This window comes from Micropterus dolomieu, linkage group LG05 (assembly GCF_021292245.1).
Source record: "Micropterus dolomieu isolate WLL.071019.BEF.003 ecotype Adirondacks linkage group LG05, ASM2129224v1, whole genome shotgun sequence".
NCBI lineage: Eukaryota > Metazoa > Chordata > Actinopteri > Centrarchiformes > Centrarchidae > Micropterus > Micropterus dolomieu.
In genome coordinates, this window is record NC_060154.1 from 3776939 (window position 1) to 3791062 (window position 14124).

The 14124-nt window shown below is 40.6% G+C and overlaps 1 long non-coding RNA gene across 1 annotated transcript; it reads right to left on the minus strand.

Moving 5' to 3' along the window:
• Positions 1-4286: 4286 nt before the first annotated feature.
• LOC123970534 lies at positions 4287-5015 on the minus strand. The gene is made up of 2 exons (XR_006825003.1): positions 4739-5015; positions 4287-4591 (listed from the first exon to the last, which is right to left on the minus strand). It is a non-coding gene; the product is annotated as an uncharacterized LOC123970534 (long non-coding RNA).
• Positions 5016-14124: the final 9109 nt, after the last annotated feature.

Consider the following 14124-nt stretch of genomic DNA (forward strand, 5'->3'; position numbering starts at 1 on the left):
GTTTCTTCACCAGTGTTTTGAAGGGCATGCCACACTAGCCACTAGGCTCGCATTGTGATGTGTGTTACATAGTGACACAGATAGGTTACGGAACTAAGGGTTGGACTACAATTGAGCTGTTTTCAGGCCGTGTTTTCTGTGGCAGATGGTAACTCCCTTTGGGGTGGACCTTTGACATTTTCACTTTGCAAACACAATGAAGGAAAGGAAAAGAGCCAAAATGCATAACATGACCTATTTTAAATAATGTTACTGACTTCCGTCACATGACTTCTGTGACTTGACTTGCATAATTTTCTGACTTTAACCCAAACCACAACATTTTCCTAAACCTAACCATGTAGGGTTTTTTTTGCCTAAACCTAACCAAACTGACTGTTTCACAACAATACTTGTTTAGAACATAGGTCACATGACTTTGATGTCTGTACATGCCAATTCATTGGTCTTAGCAGGTTAAAATCTAGTATCCTGAAGCCAAAAAAGTATGTGCATTGTCAATGTCTTAACACGTTCAAGATTAGAACCACTTTCCTTGTGATTTAGTGTGGCAAGACCACTAAATTTTTAAGAGAGTTGGTAAAGAACCTGCAAACCATGAAATACATGAATGAAATAATGTAACAGGATTTGGTAGATTAGTAGGAAATAATAGTATCCATCACTCAAGTCCATTGGTACTTACTCCAAGTACATTTTATCACTGTAGGTGTCAGTGCTTGGAAGTGTTACAAACTTTGTGTTAATAGGCATTTATTTGTCTTTGTAAAACGGAAAGGAAATACAAAAGGGGAATTACAGAATGTGCAATAATTATCTGCGCCACTACAAACACTTTTCTATAACCAGTTAAGACAACATCCTGACCTGACTACTTTTTAATTTTTGTTTTTGGGAACTTTGAGGTTCAGTTTGTCCTCATTTGCAAAAAGTGCCTTTGTATTTTGTTTTTAACCCCCTTTTTCTAACTGACCACTCTTTTGCCATATGCTACTCTAGAATGCAATAAGTGATTCAGTCAAGTAAGATGAAAATGACTACTTCCATGCTTTCTTCTGAAAGTAAAAAAATATGTCATGTAAATGAAAGACCGGTGCTATTTTAATGTAAAGGCTGATTGTAAATCACAAAACCATTGTCATGAAAACTTAACCATACAGTAGGTTGTTCTGTGCATTAAAACAAACAACCATACTGTTTCAATGCTGAGGACAGCTTACTCTTAGGACGCTGATAGATGTCAACTCGTTTTAATTCTCTTCAAGCCTGCCACACCTGTTTTTATTTCTAAATGATGACCATCTCTCCAAAAATAATTGATTGCTTCAGTAATTGTGTTGTTAATTACACTAGACCAGAGGCACCTCCTGCTCATTTTTACTCTATTTCCCCCGTAACCATGAGGAATTACAGAATTTAAGTTTTGACTGATGTTGGTTGCCATCAGCTCCTTAATCCTGCACCGTGCTTCTCAACTGTATCACACTGAATTACAAATTGCCAGTGTGCTAATGGAGACTCATGAATAATCCAAAAGAATGAGTGCTTGACAGTTATTCCTCGTGCACATAAACATGAGCCAGACCTCACATTTAATTTATGAACGTGTGAAATCCACATTTGAAAAATACCACAAGAAAAGTCCCTTATGTAGCGATCACCATTACTTGAAGCTTCCCCCCTGCTCTGGAACATTTTAATCACTGGTAAACATGTTGGAAGCAATGGGAAAATAATGAAGATTAAGTCAGGAAGAAATTGAGCAGGATTTAAATTAAGCTGCTGACACTCCTGCATTACGGTGGCATAGAACATTAATTATTACAATATAAAATGCCCTGAAGCCTGCTAAACACTTTATCTTTGTTGCCTGCAATGCTTCCATCTCAACATTGTTCAACGCTAATTTAGCAAAAACCCAGAAGGCCATTGAATGGTCTGTTCACTAAAGACTGCAAAATAATTCTCTATAACTCCTTGTGTTCAAATGATTGCCTTTTGTGTGTGTGTGTGTGTGTGTGTGTGTGTGTGTGTGTGTGTGTGTGTTTGTGTCACATACTCATTGATTGGATTCCTGGCTGTATTTTCTAAATGATTTTTAATGAAAACCTTTATACACTTCATCATGATCACCTGATGTACAGAAGAGCAGTAAAAGATTTAAGGAGTATCATTACCAGTCATCTTGGCCTGATAATTTCATTAATTACAATCATGTGATTAAGTGTCTTTCAGAGTTACAAGAGGGCAGCCAAGACTTAATTTAGGCTTTTCCACTGGAAATGAATGGAAGACTGGTTAGTGGAAGACTCCTTTTGCAAGGTTTCACACTCAAATGGGCTATATTTAATAGATGTGATGGCAGGTAAAATGTGAACCTCAGAAATATAGTTTTACTCAAAGGCACTTTTTTGCACTTGTGCCAGTGGCTTCTCTAAGCCAATGCTGTCTTTAGGTGTCCATAAAAATATACTGAGCAGGTTAGTTCTGTCTAAACTGAAATGAGCACTAGCAATTTTATATAGCGTTTGCATAAAGTTGGGAGACTTGCAAGAGACAGCATTTTGACAACATAGATTTAAAACATTCTGCTATAAATCTATATGAAAACCATATTGCCTTTTAGTCTATACAAGTCTGGCTCCAAAAAGCTGGTTCCTATACTTACCATAATGCAACTGATTAGTGTCCTTTTTATATATACCCTAACCGGAGTAAACTGTAAATGCCTGCATTTGCCTCATTTCACACCCCCAGTTTGCAATGCAACATTTTTGGTTTCCAAGGCCAGGCCATGATAACCCTGATGACATCATTAGGGCCTGAGTACAAACCGTGCGAGGTCCCTATTGAAACTGTAAGGATTATTCTTTCTTTCTTTCTTTCTTTCTTTCTTTCGTACCACTCCCCATGACTGCATTTATCTTTATGTGTGAAATTACTGGAGTGCCCCTTTTAATTTATATCATTAGACATTTTTAGGCCACTTACGGGAAGATTAAAGATTTTATTTGACATTTTATTGCCTTAAAGGGTAGTGATAGCTAATGTGTCAACAAGTACACAAGTACTTAATACCTCCAGCAGACATTAGCATTTATTTGGAGTACTGTACCTAGCCACCTAACGAAGTTCAATAGTCACTCTCCTTTTAGTTGTTGTGTGGTATCTATCAACTTGTGAAAAGAATATCTGGCTCTTTAGCTTCCAGATGCTCTACATTCTTTACCAGCTAGTCACTCACTTTGTCTGCTGTTTGGTGCTGTACAAGTAACACACAATGGATTATTTCTTTGCTGCATACTGTTGCCTGCTGCTGCAGAAAATTGGGTTGACCATTGAGCTAAAAGAAGCTAAAAAGATAAGTATAGCTGTAGAGTAGGTGAAAATACTTTGTGGGTTCTTCAGAGTGACACCTTTCACGTTCCAAATAGCTATTTGATCCACTGTTAATATGAAAAGTATTAATTAGTGTAGTTTAAACCCTAGCTTAGGTTTATTTTAGGTTTCACTAAGGAGTTTATATAACTGATTCTTTGAAATGGGAAGCATCAGGTGCAAGATTTCTGTCTCCTCATACAAGCATTTTCTCTGATTCTTTCTAAGTATTCTGAGGCTCCAAAGTTCCTGAACCCAGGCATTACACTAAAAGCAAAACCATGTTTTTTAAAGTCATTTTCCTAACCCCACCACATAAATTTAATAATTTGCCCTCTTGGTTGATGTGCTTTCAGGCAGTCATGCGTGCCATATGACCCCTGGCAATAACTCCAAGAGGCCTGGAAAGGTGACCTCTGTGAATTGCATGCATATGACTAGGCATTGTCAGTAAGAGGCAATAATAGTATGCACAGTTGAATTCTCCATCATACCCAGAGGTATGTATGTGACAAATGGGATATGTTTCATGTTGGGAAGGGAAAATGGCAACAGTTTAGGGACATGCAGTGTGCCCTCTTCAAAATACCTGACAAATCTCATTGCATTTAATTAGATTAATGTGTCACTCTCTAAACAACCACAAGAGTGACTTGTTGCTGATGGACGTTGCCCACTGCACACTTGATTAAAGCAGTTTATTGTTAAATTACTGTAATGAGACCTGACACAACATGGCTGTAACTCATTAGTGGGCAAACAAAATAATTGCATACTAATGCATGCCTTTTTCCAGTATGTTACACAAGATATTTTCAAGATCAGACTGTCGCACATTTAGCTTTGTGCAGCATTTAATTATCTTTGTGATTGTTATCATATTGAAGAATCTAAGCAACAATGTGATATGGATTTCTTTAGCCGTGTCCTTGATGCTTGCTTTTTTTTAATCAAGAATGCTCTGCTTCACACTTGAAAGCTGTCCAGTTCTTCCACGTATCTTAATTGACCCTTCGCTAAGCCATGCCCCGGATATGCCGTTGGCCAGTCACAGTGAAGTATAAGACTCTCTCTAACTGAGGTCCAACACGTTCATGGCTGTGCTCCACTGACTCTAATGCAAAAGAAGTCATTTACAGTACATACAGTATCTTTCTTTTGCCGTATTTTTCCAAGATATGGTCAAAGCTGTTCGTGGGGCACTTTCCAAAACCTAAAACAAATACAGGAAAATCTGGGCTGTGAATTGTTTCTAATGTAATGTTATTTAGCTAACGCTAGCTAATTTACTACTTAATGTAACGTTATAAAGCCCTACTGTTCTGCTTTTTAATGATTGTAATAGTGAATAGGGACTTACCAAGCTGTACAGAAGCAGTGTTAATCCTTAATATTGTTGTTCTCCTTCTCAATAGTCAATAATAATATGGTGGTTCACTTTTACTCTGTGATAGGTAGTCTTTAGCTTCTGTCTTATTTTTTTTTCACATCAGTTTGACAGCCTTAATAAAACCTTGAAATGCACAATGCAACTGCAAAACTGTCTACTTCTTTCTGAAATTTCTTTTTCCAAAAATTAAACAATATTTCTCCAGGGAGTGCAGTTATAGACAGTGGCAGTGCCGTGATAAAAGATCGACAGGTCCGACAGTTTGTTGGACTTAGCAACTGTAACTAAGGGGGGGCGTGGCTTAGCGAAGGGTCAGTTGCAAGCCAGTGAACAGCTTTCTTGCTTTGAATACCTTTTAGCCCAAGTATATGCTTCTCTCTTCTTCTTCTCTTAGTAGAAGTAAATACTGCTTGTTTGATGCATGCTGAAAGATGTTAATCTTAAAGTAAGAAATCTGTGACATGCTTACTAATTGACAATTTTGTTTGCAACTCTTTATGTATCAGAAATGTCACGTGATCCAACCAGGAAGGTTCCTGCCAGCACCAGTTCAATTTTATACATATTTGCTTGTAAAATCAATAGAACAGGAATGGATGAATTAGAATGAGAGGAGACTACGCTACCTACAAAAACTTAATTAAAAGAAAATCCAAGGGGAAATATATTACTGACCTCACTGTTTTATTGACAAGGGATCTGAGTCTAAATGTTCCACTAAGTGTTTACCATAAGGCTGATCTTGTCCATGAAGACAGCATTAGAGAATGACACTATTAGAGCTGGATTCCTTTGAAGCACAACTTGTCCAGTGATTCTGCTAACGGTATGTACACAGAAAGTGGTTGCAATTTCCTCCTGATCCTTCACTAAGGTTACAGTGCCCTTGGTGTGGTAATCCATTTAGCTATTAAAGAGTCCTTATCAGCAATGCATACTCGAGTGGTACATTGTGTGTAGGACCAGAGTCAAAATGTGAGAGATTGGCCCTCTTTTCAACTGATATATTGCTGTATGAGCTTCATAAAGTCATCAGTACCAGTGACAAAAACAGTGCAGCAGGGCAGAGTGCTTCTCTCTGAAGAATTGGACTAACTAGTGGCTTGACAAAAACTGGAATGAGTCAGTGACCATGACACAGGCCCCGTGGCTGTTAGGTATTTTTTTGCAATATCTCTGCAATTCCCTGTGAAGTTCGTATATAGTCTGACAGTCCAGTCAACATTAGTGACCTTCAACAACTCTTCCAAAGCCAGGAAAATGAACTAAGAAATTAGAAATTCTGTAATCTCTATATATCTTACTGTAGATTTGACCAATTCTACCTTCCATTTCTCAGTCCATTTTGTTATTTGGAGGCACATTTTCCTGTTTCTGCCACTAAGCATCTAAATGTAGACATGATGAATACTGAAATATTTCTACAGCCGGTAAAAAAAGGTTTGATGAACTAAATGACTTTGAGAAACTGAACATCCTCAGAACTGAATCAAAATGGCTTCTCTCTACACTCACCAGTTTGCATGTTCAGCAGCAGTCATTCAGAAAGAGATCCATCACAGATGAGGCAGGGAAAAAAAGTTTTCTTTGCCGGAAGTAGCCTCAACAAGCCAGAATGCAATGCCACCCACAAGACATCTGATTAAGATACATGGCTCATTTTGTGACAGGCAAATCTCTTGCTGATTTCCAGATTGCTCTTTTTCACCTAAATGCACAGTAAAACCTGCTTGTCAGCCCAGTCAAGATTTCTGAAAGACATTTTAGAAAGTATAAGGAATCAGCACCTGAGGTAGAAGAGAGAGGAAGTGGACAGCCCTGCAGCAAAAATGTAAATTTAACAGGAAGGCCATCTCTAACACTTTGGGATGGAAAATCTGTCCACAAGCAATGGTGCTATAAATTCTTGGCCCCCTGACAACAGCTCACTTGGGGTCCTGAAACACTAGATATCTATAATCCAGCTCTGAGGCACTGAATCATTTGGGGTTTTCCTACTATTCTGCACCCGTCCGCAAGATTGGTGTATAAAATAGTGTTACTTATATGCAGAAGTGAGGTTTTCAGATGGATTTAACATTTAGGGTGCAATCCCATTTACCACAACCAAAGTTGCTTGACTGTAGCAGTTAGTCATGTATTTACTCAATAGTTAAGAAGTGGAAAACATATTACATTGCAAATTTACCATATATATTTCCCCCAGGATTCCTTTGAAATGTTACCTGTATTGAACAAATCACATATTTATGTGAGAGATATTCACAAAGACTGGGAGCTGAGAGAAACAGCTAGCTGACCTTTGTCAATGTGTCATATTTACATTTTGTGTATTTGGTAACAGCAGAAAAAAAATACACCTCTCACAGCCAGATTTGGTGGCACCAAGCTTTATTAAATAGGGGGGTAGAGTTTAGAACAAACAGTCTACTGCAGAGGATACAGTAGGCCGTATATTCTATCAGGTCAACAGTTGCTGTCAAGAAATGTGTTAAGGAAACAGTCTAGTTTGATACTTCAACATTTTCTTTTAAGTTGAGGGATCCACAAACCACATTCTTTGCTTGAAAGTCTCTCAGTAACCGTGGTGGCAAGGTGACACAGCAATCGCTGTAAAATGCATGTTATCGTGTTTTAAAGACGGTTCTCGCTGTGATCGGTCAGCTTCCTTCAACCTTACACTCCATTGTAAGCCAGTAGGACTCAGTAACGTCTAAATAAGCACCCTTCAGCTTTCTATTGTAGAGGTCATGTCTTGTCTCTGGTTAAAGTCTGAGCGATTCTCATCATCTCTGCCAAGTCATGCCTGAGTCACTGCACATATTCATCAAAGTCCACGTTCATCAAGAAATGTGTAAAATGTGTCATGTTGACAAGTAGGGGTTCTCAGTTGGAGCAAAGACAGTTGTCTCATGGCCTGTGTCATTGTAGAAGAAGCTGAAGGACTTCAAGGAGCAGCCTGTTATTTATTTGTTCAAACAGCTTTAAACAACCAGTTTCACTTTCTGCCCTTTAAAGGGATTTTTATGTAGTTTTCAGCGGCCACTAGCAGTGCAAATTTTGAATTACAACCTGGTTTGTGTAAATACGCATGCTCCAACTCATGAACAAGCAAAATCCTCTCAAGAGCTTCAGAGCATGCTGGAAACTCAAGTTGACGTTGAACTAATCCACGCTGGTTACATCATTACATCATAACACCGGCTGCATTTAACCGACGTGATACATTGGCGTTTGCTCCCTGCCGCTTTTCAATAACTCAAGGCTCAACGTTAAACTTTTTTGCAAGTGGCCCCACCGGGCCAGTCGGTTTGAAACTTACTGGCCTGAACAATTTTTACTGGCCCCTCCTTCCAAAAGATATTTTTCAGTGTTACAACAAATCCAAAGACTTATAAGTTATGTAATTATGTTAACACATTTATTAAATACATCCTGGATATAAAAAAACTTAACTAAAATGTAACAGTTAAAATTATAAAAAATAATAGCTTAACAAAAAAATTTACTTTTAAAACAAAACATAATAACAGACTCAAACATGGCTGACAGCCATTGAATTAAAAAAATGTACACAGAGCAGCGGATACAAGTCGCCTCTATCCTGATTGACAGGTCGCCATGGTAGCGACATGTCAATCACAAGGTAGTCCACCCAAAAGTCTATTTCCCCCTACATACTGTAGGACCATAATTAAAAATTAAAAATAAAAAAAAGACTTGAAACAAGCGACTGACACCATACTCATTAGGAAAGTGTTTATCTGAGGTAATAATTCAGCTGAGAAGTAGCAGCATTTTACCATTATTTCTGCCCTGCTGGCTGTTAGAGAGAATGCAGGTTTAAGTTCGGTCTGCATGGTTTCACTTTGAGACCCAGAGGTTGCCGCTTGATTGAGATTAGAGAAATAACATTTGACAACCTCTCGTCACGTAACTAAAAATCTGGACAGGACAACGGTGCGCGCCATGAGCTGCAAAGCAGCTGCAGGAGGTTGAGTTTCTAATTTATTTTTTTTTTTAAAACTAATGTTTTTGCACTGGCCCAATCGGGCCATTGAGTTGCTAGTTCAAGTGTCCCGACGTTACTTTTTACTGGCCTCGGGCCATTGGGCCACCGTTATTGTCGAGCCCTGCAATAACTATTTGTCTATCTTTCACCAGAGGCTCAGCAATGTGACCACAGCGAAATATATTGGAAGATAAGAAAAATGGTTAGTGAGCCAGACTAAATATTATAATAAGATTGTTAGCACACTTACTGTAGTGAATAGGTCTTCCACAGTGACTGTAAGAGCCATTTATAGGGTTTGTATGTTGGGTGCGGTACTCTTGTGGGCCAGTAGGTGGCTCCTGTCTGTTTTTGGGTCAAAGGTAATTCAGGTGTTGCTGGACGGAGGAGAGCACCTATAGTTTTTTGACCTCTTTGCTCCGGCACGCTACACTGGGAAAGCTGTGCAAGTGTTGTGTGAAAACAGTGTAACATTCAATGGATTGTTGTATTTACCTGAAGGCCATCATCGGTGAACAATAAAGCCAAAAGGAAATGGCAAGTGCAAGCAACATTTTTTCTTGTCACATTGGTGGGCTATGGCGGCTGGGCGAGCGTGTCAATTGGATGCCTGTCTCTGCAACCCTCAGTGTCTTTAAGTATGGACTTACACTACAGTGACATTGTCCTGCATATATATTATATACTATATATACTATATACTAGTATTGATACTTGCTTCCACAAATTTCCTTCTGTGCGCTCCAAAAGCAGTTACTCTTTAACCGGATTCAGCCACTCCCGCCCTCCACAGCTTTGTTATATAATAATAATAATAATAAACTGAATTTGTATAGCGCTTTTCATGAACTCAAAGTCGCTTTACAGAGCAGATAAAGAAACATGACCAAAAAAAAACAAATAAACACAGCTAGGGATAGGCAGAGGATGGGTCTTAAGGCGGGACTGGAAAATGGTGAGGGACTCAGAGGTGCGGATCTCATGGGGGAGGGAGTTTCAGAGCCTGGCAGCTGCCCTGGAAAAGGCTCTTTCCCCAAAATTGCTGAGCTTGGACGTAGAGGAGACCGGCTGAGGTGGATCTGAGGGACCGCGAAGGTTGGTAGGGGGAGAGGAGGATAGTGAGGTATGAAGGGGCCAGGTGGTGAATGGCTTTGTAGGTAAGGACCAGGATTTTGTATGTGATCCAGTGAGAAATGGGAAGCCAGTGTAGTTGTTTTAGGACTGGAGTGATGTGGTGCCAGGATTTGGAGCAGGTGATGAGTCGTGCGGCTGAGTTCTGGACCAGTTGGAGTCTTTTTATGTAGATTGAGTTGATACCAAGGAGTAGTGAGTTGCAATAGTCCAGCCGCGAAGAGATGAAGGCGTGAATGAGTCTTTCAGCAGCAGAGGGTGTGAGTGAGGGTCTGATTTTGGCAATATTTCGAAGGTGAAAGAAGGAGGTCGTTGAAGACTTTGAGGAGAGCAGTTTCTGTGCTGTGGAGGGGGCAAAAACCAGATTGGAAGGGTTCAAATTGGTTATTGGCATGGAGATGAGTTTGTAATTGTGAGGCGACTATACGTTCGAGGGTTTTAGACAGAAAGGGGAGGTTGGATATTGGGTGGTAGTTATTAAGGGAAGTTGAGGTGGTTTGTGAGATCATCAGGTGAGGTGAGGGTTGAGTCCAGGTGGAGAGTGGTGGAGAGCAGGTCAGAGAGATGGTGGGGATCAATGGATTTAAGGTTGCGGAAGGTGATTTCTCTAAGGAGGCGGGGGCGTGCGGTTGAAGAAGGAATGGTGAACCATATCAGTTTGTGATCAGAGAGGGGAAAGAGGCATGGATGGAGATCGAGCACTGGGAGGTTAGTGGAGCAGACCAGGTCGAGGATGTGACCTTTGTCATAGGTGGGGAATGTGACATGTTGAGTGAAGTTGTCCAGTAAAATGGTGAATTCTGATGACAGCTTGCAGGTGGGGGAGTCTATATGGATGTTGAAGTCACCGAGTAGCAGCAGACGTGAAGAGAGAGATGAGGCTAGAGTTAGGAGTTCTGAAAAATCAGAGAGGAAGGAAGGGTTTGGTTTAGGTGGGGAGGGTGAGTTTGGTGATCCGGAAGTTCTGATTGTAAATGACGGCAAGACCGCCACCACAACGGGAGGGGCGGGGTTTGCAGATGTAATTGTAGCCAGTGGGGGATGCTTGGTTGAGAGAGAAGAAGTCATTGGGTCGTTGCCAGGTTTCGGTGAGCAGAAGGAAATCCAGCGTGTTGTCGAGGATTAGTTCATGGAGGGCAGGGGCTTTATTGTTAATCGATCGGGTGTTGAGGAGGGCAAAGTTGGCATGGTGAGAGGGTGTTGAGATGAGGGCAGGCTGGAAAGATCTGAGGTTGTCCCAATTAACAGTGCGTGTGGGGGCGTAATGCAGTTGTGGAGGGACAGCGAGGGAATTTGCAAATGATTGGAGAATAGGTATAGGTGAAGTGTGAATAGCGCTGTAGTCCAGTCCGGGTTTTTTGTGCAGCCTGTCGGTGCGCTCAGCTCTATGTGATGCAGTGGGGGAAGCGTTCCGATGACGTGGGAGAGGTGCGACAGAGCGTGCAGGGGACCAGATGGATGGAATGGATTGTCCGTGGTGAAGATAAACAAACTTGCAGCGAGAGCTTCTGTGGATGTAACAGGGTCGTCGAAGAAGTCCGAGCTGTTTGATGACTGGGATACAGGATGGAATGGAGTGGTTGATTAATTTGACCAGTTGCAGAGTTGAGTATTTGAACATGATGCCGAGCGGAGGGGCTGAGAGCTCCGTGATAGCAGTTAACAGTGGACTAGGGACACAGAGATGGATGACTGATGTAAGTGCAAAATGATCCACGGCATGCCAGGAGGAGATGAAAGTCGCGGTCCAGGCTTGCATCTGGTGGAGGTTGCCAGTGAGAAGGGCTAGGAAATCAGGTTAGCCGCTGATGTAGCTAGAATTAGCCACCACGCGTTGGATGAGCACGAGCAGCTAGCTAGCGGCAAACCGACGAGGCAGTCCGGTCGAGATGCCCAAGCGGCTTCAGGAACCAGCTGAAAGGCTGTCCAGAGGTAGGGGTACAGTGAACACAAACACAACAAAACAAAACAGGAGCAAAGGAAGGAATAGCAGACGGAAAAGCAGCGAATAAACAGCGCCAGCGTCCTCTCACGTAGACACGACAGGAAATGATTCTGTAGTGGGAGACAGTGGTATATACTTCCTTTGCTTTCTTTACAACTTTTGGAATAAAAGGACCACTATTACAAATACCAGTGGCCATACTTTTTTACTACATCTTGTATAATAGAAGCCTTACATCATGTACTTATTTTAACCTAAACCAAAATCTTTTTCTAAACCTAACCAAGCTGTGACGGTTTCACATTGTTAACCACATGTTTAACATCACATTGTTATGGAACAATTGACAATTAACCTATTTTGTCGTTTAGTTATAGAGGATGTGTTGCCCAAGCAGCATCCTCAGTATGAACTTGAAGTATGAAGTTGCTCAGTATGCTGACTTCTCTATACACCCAAAGAGAACAATAACAGGGGGAAGTATGTTAGTAATTTACGGATGCATTTAAATTTTGTATTTATAGACACAATCTGTGAAGAAAATCTAAACTTCTATTATGTACTTGTGACTGCCAACAACTAGCCACGAAAAAGACTAGAAAATGCATAACAAGACTAGTAGCAGCAGTGCTACGGTAGGTAGTTTGCTGAACACCAAAAGCATCCAGATAGCTGTGTATCCATAACATATTTATGAGTGCAGGGATATTTCTCTTCTTTCTTTCCAGCATATACACCAGATAATCAGTAAACAAACACTCCTTAATCATCTTCATGCAGCAGAATTCAGGGTGTGAGAGAAAAATATTATGACAGTCATGGCACCTGCCGTAATTCCAATATCCTTTATAATTTACCTTGACCATACTGTTTTGAGCAGAGAATCTGTTCCAGTCATGAAGTTGGGCCACCATGAAACAGTTTCAAATTAGTATTCATAGGGAGTTCACTCATATTTTTCTGCCTAGGAAGTGATAATCAGAAATTCAAGATGCATATTCTGTGTTTGTCCCTTTGACAGAAAACAATTGTCCTGCTGTGCCCCAGTGTTTGGAAAGCAGCAGTCTTGAGTATACAGGATTTGAACTCTCTCAGTCTAAATCTCTTGTCTCTCCACACACACATGCACACTACAATAATCTGTACAGTACATCACAACAGCAACCAATCCCTCCCTCAACTGATTCAGTGTGATAACAAAACTGCTCGTCATGACTTCAAATGGCTAAAGATTACCAGCCAGCAAAGGAGCAAAACAAAGAAGAAGGAATACAGGAAAGACAAACAAATGTAACACGACAGCAAACCTCAAACATGGGTGGTAATAAATCACAGCAAAGAGGATCGTCTAACTTCCTCTCCTCCTTTACAGGGAATTGCTGCTAAAAATGCTGGCGAGGCTATTCCCAGCAGGAGGAAACTTCTGGAGATTACTGTGTAATAAGCCTGAAACGGACTGCGGGTGAATTGAGACTGAGCGTTCACCCTTCTTCCAGGGTCATGGGACTCATTCTCTCAGGAACAGACTTGTCTACCAATCTCTGGTCAGATGTGTTAGTGGTGAAGTGGAAAAGAGGAAAAGGGAGACAGGGTAATTTATGGGCCCTCGGGCTATTGTTTGCCTGCCTCTACTCAACCAACCCATGTCGACTCATAACTGTTAGGTCGACATCAGATGCTGTATCAGAACTAATTTGAATTTTAAATATGTTTTACATCACCAAACTTTCACAATCATAGTAGCCTATTTCATAATGGGCCGTTGCATTTAATTGCATCTACAAAGATTTCTGTTTTAGTGGTAACCCAGACCCCATTTACTCCTGGAATCTCTATATTGACATCTGATCACTGCCACCTGGTATTTAGCTTTCTTGTAATCTCAAATATGACCAGATCAAAGCAAGGGATCCTGGTCTATAGTCTGTACTTACCAAAGAAGGGGTGTTGTTGTTTATTTGTTTGCTTTTTTTTTAGCCAACGTGAGAGAGCAGAAAGAGAAAGACTTATGTGACTTTTTAAGTAGTGGGATTTAAAAAAATAAATGTAACCAAACACATCTAAAATAGGTACAAATGCCGTCTGTACATTTGAATTGTAAGCCAGGGCATCTTCAGATGTGGTCTGACTGATCCAATGGTATACAGGTTGCATTAACACATTTTCCTTATCCAGATAAAATGTCCAGATACAGATCACATGTTAAAAGGAAATTTGAGTAACCTCTTATTCTTCCGTTTTTGGCCATTCAGCCAGGAAATGAGTCCA